The sequence below is a fragment of the Panthera onca genome, chromosome F1, assembly GCF_046562875.1.
Source record: "Panthera onca isolate mPanOnc1 chromosome F1, mPanOnc1 haplotype 2, whole genome shotgun sequence".
Taxonomy (NCBI): Eukaryota; Metazoa; Chordata; class Mammalia; order Carnivora; family Felidae; genus Panthera; species Panthera onca.
Window position 1 is genome coordinate 1,231,368 of NC_138355.1, and position 6,117 is coordinate 1,237,484.

The 6,117-nt window shown below is 38.5% G+C and overlaps 1 long non-coding RNA gene across 1 annotated transcript in view; it reads left to right on the top strand.

Annotated features, from left to right (window-relative positions):
• LOC144614857 (uncharacterized) overlaps positions 1-6,117 on the top strand; it is a 715,444-nt gene that overhangs the window by 286,047 nt on the left and 423,280 nt on the right. The window lies entirely within an intron of this gene.

Genomic DNA, 6,117 nt, shown 5'->3' on the forward strand with positions numbered 1-6,117 from the left:
GCACTGAATACTTCTCAAAGCTAGAAAAACGCTAAAATTTGTATGGCACTACACATGAATCCAAATAGCCAAAGTAACATTGAAAAAGAAAATCAAAGCATGAGACATCACAATTCTGTACTTGAGCTTCTTCTAAAAGCTGTAATCAACACGACAGTATTGTACTGGCACAGAAACAGACACATAGACCAATTCAATAGAATAGATAATCCAGAATTGGACCCACAAATCTATGGCCAAGTAATCTTTGACAAAGTAGGATACAGTGTCCAATAGATAAAAGACAGTCTCTTTAGCAAATGGTGCTAGGAGAGCGAGGCAGCAACATGCAGAATGAAACTGGATCACTTTCTTACACCATATACAAAAATAAACTCAAAAGGAATGAAAGACCTAAAAGGGAGGCAGGAAACCATCAAAACTGTAGAGGAGAAAACAGGCAACAACCTCTTTGACATCAGTCAAAGAAACTTCTTACTTGACATGTCTCTGAAGGCAAGGGAAATAAAAGCAGAAATGAACTATTGGGACCTCATCCAGATAAAAAGCTTCTGCACTGCAAAAGAAACAATCAACAAAACTAAAAGGCAACCGACAGAATGGGAGAAGATATTTGCAAATAACATATTAGACAATGGGTTATATCCAAAATCTATACAGAACTTACCAAACTCAACACCCAAAAACAAATAATCCAGTGAAGAGATGGGCAGAATTAACGAATAGAAACTTTTCAAAGGAAGACATCCAGATGGCCTACAGACACATGAAAAGATGCTCAACATCAGTCATCATCAGGGAAATACAAATCAAAACCACACTGAGCTACTATCTCACACCAGCCAGAGTGGCTACAATTAAAATCTCAGGAAACAGTAGATGTTGGTGAGGATGTGGAGAAATAGGAACCATCTCGCACTGTTCGTGGGAATGCAGACTGGTGTAGCTGCTCTGGAAAACAGTGTGGAGTTTCCTCAAAAATTTAAAAATAGAACTACCTATGACCCGGCAATAGCACTACTAGGAATTTATCCAAAGGATACAGGAGTGCTGATTCAAGGGGAACATGTACCCTCATGTTTATAGCAGCACTTTCAACAAGAGTCAAATTATGGAAAGAGCCCAAATCCTTACAAACTGATGAATGGATAAAGAAAAAGTGGTTTGTATATATGATAGAATACTTCTTGGCGATGAGAAAGAATGAAATCCTTCCATTTTCAAAAATGTGGATGAAATTAGAGGGTATTATGCTAAGTGAAATAAGTCAAGCAGACAAAGACAGATATCATATGTTTTCACTCATATGTGGAATTTGAGAAATTTAACAGAAGACCATGGGACAAGGGAAGGGGGACATATAGTTTCAAACAGAGAGGGAAGCAAACCATAAGATATTCTTAAATATAGAGTAAAAACTGAGGCTTGATGAGGAGGAGAATCCCCTTGATGGGTACTCTACTTGATGGGGAGGAGAGTCAGGGAGAGGGGGAAAATAGGTGATGGGCATTGAGGAGGGCACTTATTGCCATGAGCATTGGGTGATGTATGTAAACAATGAGTCACAGGAATATATCCCCAAAACTAGGAGCACACAATACATTGTATGTTAGCTAAATTGACAATACATTTTAATAAAAATATAAAAACTAGAATAAAATGAAATTATAAGTCTCCTAAAATATATAAAGAACAGGAGTATTCTCCTAGACATTGACATTAACAATGTATTAATAAATAACTCTTGGAATGCAATGAAAATAAAAACAAAGATGAACAATTGTGACTGTATCAAAATAAAATTGTGCACAAGTAAAACAACATGCACATGCACACACACACACACACACACACACACACACAGAAACCCAGAAATTTAACAAAAGGACCACATCCAAATAGGAGAAGATATTGGCAAAAATTATTTCAAAAACACGGGTTAATAATCAAAATATACAAAGATCTTATACAACTCAACTCTAACATACACACACACACACACACACACACACACACACACATCTGCACACACACACACACACACACACACACACACAGTGATTTAAACAATGGGTAGATGACCTGAATATTTTACAAAAGATATCCGCAACCAAAAAATAAAATGAAAAGATTGAAATGAAATGAAATGAAATGAAATGAAATGAAATGAAATGAAAAATTACTCAGCATGAGTGTCCAGAAAATGCAAGTGAAAAGCACAATGAGATGCCACCTCAGGCCTGTTTTAATGACTAAAATAATTGTAAGAAATAATAAATATTGACAAGGATATGAAAAAAAGTGTATAAATTATCATACACTGTTGGCAGTAATGTAAATTTGTTCCACCACAATAAAAACCAGCATGGAGTTTTCAAAAAAAGAAGAGTAGAAATACAAAGTGATCTAGTCATTCTACCATGAGTATTTACACAATAAAATGAAAACCGAATTCTAATATATGTGAGTATTTTGTTTATTGCAGAATTATTTATAGTAGCCAAGACATGGAAGCAAACCAAGTGCCCGTCCAAATATGAATGAATAAAAATGTGGTTAATATGTACAGTGGAATATTAGTCAACTATAAAAAATAATGATACCCTGGGGCGCCTGGGTGGCGCAGTCGGTTGAGCGTCCGACTTCAGCCAGGTCACGATCTCGCGGTCCGTGAGTTCGAGCCCCGCGTCAGGCTCTGGGCTGATGGCTCGGAGCCTGGAGCCTGTTTCCGATTCTGTGTCTCCCTCTCTCTCTGCCCTTCCCCCGTTCATGCTCTGTCTCTCTCTGTCCCAAAAATAAAAAAAATAAAAAAAAAAAAAAAAAAAAAATGATACCCTGCCACGTGCAAGAACATGAATGGACCTTCGGGGTATCATGTATTGTGAAATACATCAGAGAAAGGCAAATACCATATTCATTATATTAAATTTAACACAAAACCTAAAAACAAAAAACAAACATCAAATAATTAACCAAATAGGAGCGCCTGGGTGGCTCAGTCTGAATGTCCAAATGTCTGAATGTCCGACTTAGGCTCAGGTCATGATCTTATTGCTCATGGGTTGGAGCCCTGCATCTGGCTCTGTGCTGACAGCTCAGAGCCTGGAGCCTGCTTCAGATTCTATGTCCCCTCTATCTGCTCCTCCACTGCTCATGCTCTGTCTCTCTCTTTCAAAAGTAAATAAAAAAAATTAAACCAAATGGACTTATAAATAGACGGTACAAACTGGTGGCTGTCACATAAGCGGTGATGGTGGGATTGGTGAAAGAGACAAAGGGGATTAACAGATACAAACTTCTAGTTATACTATAAATGTCACGGGGATTTAAAAAATACAGCATAGGGAATATAATTAATGATATTGTAATAAAACTGTATGATTAAATATGGTGACTACATTTACATTACTGAGAATCAAACATTGAAAATAATTTTTAAATCAATATGTTGTAAACCTGAAACTAATGTAGCATTGTATGTAATATAATTCAATAATAATAATAAAAATTATCGTCTAACAACCCCTTATAAGTGAGACAGCAGATTTTACATTGGAAACTTTAATGCAAGAGGGGAATGGAATAATAAGAGGAAAATCCTAGGAGAAAGAAAACTACCAAACAAGAATATTATTACCAGAATAACTGTTCATAAAACATAGGACAAAATTTTTCTTTACACAAGGAGATATCACAATTGCCCTCGTTAAACAAAATCTGATGCAATGTATCACCACTAGACCTGGTTTAAAGATGGGATAAAAGCAACAGTTTTAATTGAAATAAATGGACAGGAAAACAACAAAAGATCTTGTTAAAGTAAAAATATCACTAGTTAGAGTAAATATATAGATGAATAGAATATTGGAATAGTTTTATGGTGATGGGTAAATCAATTATAATACTAGTACACGAGAAAATGAGCAACTGTATTGGGAATAATAATAACTACAAAATCTTTAGTATATACACAACGTAAGAAATAAATTCTGGGGTGGCGTGTCCCGTCTGGGCTACTTGCACACTGCCAGGCTTGTGTTGCTGGGGATCTGGCGTATTAGCTGGGGTGGGTAGGCAAGGTGCACGGGGGCTGGAGGGGCAGGCTTAGCTCGCTTCTCCTTAGGTGATCCACTTCAGGAGGAGCCCTGTGGCAGCGGGAGGGAGTCAGATCCGCTGCCGGAGGTTTGGCTCCGCAGAAGCACAGAGTTGGGTGTTTGCGCAGAGCGAGCAAGTTCCCTGGCAGGAACTGGTTCCCTTTGGGATTTTGGCTGGGGGATGGGCGGGGGAGATGGCGCTGGCGCCTTTGTTCCCCGCCAAGCTGAGCTCTGCCGTCCGGGGGCTCAGCAGCTCTCCCTCCCTTTGTCCTCCAGCCTTCCCGCTTTCCGAGCAGAGCTGTTCACTTATGACCTCCCAGACGCTAAGTCGCGCTTGTTGTCGGAACACAGTCCGTCCGGCCCCTCCGCTTTTGACAGCCAGACTCGGGGCCTCCGCTCGGCCGGCGAGCCGCCCCTCCGCCCCGGCTCCCTCCCGCCAGTCCGTGGAGCGCGCACCGCCTCGCCGCCCTTCCTACCCTCTTCCGTGGGCCTCTAGTCTGCGCTTGACTCCGGAGACTCCCTTCTGCTAATCCTCTGGCGGTTTTCTGGGTTCTTTAGGCAGGTGTAGGTGGAATCTAAGTGATCGGCAGGACGCGCTGTGAGCCCCGCGTCCTCCTACGCCGCCATCTTCAGGAACCCCCCATTCTCAATTCTTATTCAAAATACCTGTCTTTAATTTGTATTACTGTATTTTTTACTTTTGCGTAATTTTTTTCAAATTCTACTTTACTTCCATCATTTATTTTAGTCTATCTCAGTGAACTCATCTTTCAAATTTTCAAACAATTTCCTTTTTTTCTTTTTTTTCTCTTTCATTTCTTTTCTTTACTTGAATGCAGAAAGAGAAAACGTCATTTTTACTTTCAATTTCTTTTAAATTATTTTTAACTTTTACTATAATTTTGCTTTTATGTAAAATTCTTATTTAAATTCAATCTTACTCCCATTATTTTATTTCAGTCGACTATAATATATTCACTTTTTTCAAGTTTGTAAATGATTTCTTTTTTCTTTTCTTTTTTTCTTTTTTATCTTTTTTCTTTTTCATTTCTTTTCTTTTTTCTTAAATACAGAAAATGAAAAAATTCATATTTCTTTTTAATTTTTATTAAAAATATTTTTCTTTAATTTTTTTCTACTATATTCTCTACTTTTGTGTATATTCTTTCAAATTGTATTTTACCCACATCATCTCATTTTAGTCTACTTTATGGTATTCATATTTTCAAATTCTCAAATGATTTCCTTTTTTTTTTCCCCCTGTCCCTCCCGTTTTCCTTTGCGTTTCTCTAATCTGTCAAACAACTTTCAACACCCAGACCAAAACACAGCTAGGATCCAGCATCATCTATTCAATTTGTGTGTGTGTTTTTGATTTTTAATTTTAATATTTTTTTAATTTTATTTTTTTAATTTCAATTTTTCTACTTCATTAATTCCTTTTATCCCTTCAAAGTGAAAAAAATGAAGGAATTCACCCCAAAAGAAAGAGCATGAAGAAACGACAGCCAGGGATTTAACCAACACAGATACAAACAAGATATCTAAACCAGAATTTAGAATCACGATAACAAGAATATTAGCTGGAGTTGAAAATATATTTGAATCCCTTTTTGCAGAGATAAAATAAGTAAAAAATAGCCAGACAGCACCCCTCCCTACAGAGCAGCTGATGCCAGTGATGGTGTTGCCTCAATTTCTGGAGACACAGTGGCCTCTGCTCCTGCACTGACACTTCAGAGTACAAAAGAGTGATATTTGGAGAAAGTCTAAGTCCTCAGCAGTGAGAGGAGAAAGGTCACCCAGATGCCTGCCTCTCCAGGTGACTTTGCAGGAACAGAACACACCCGTGAACCTCCCAGAGAAGCTACAGCCAGGAACCCACACCAGGACGTCTTCCCTCCTGCAATCCACAGCTGGGTACTCTGAGGCCAGTCTTTGCTCCTGTCCCCACCAGGCCCTGGGGGCTCTTCACTGGGTAACTAATAACTGACTGGCCCCATACATCCACATCACACACCCT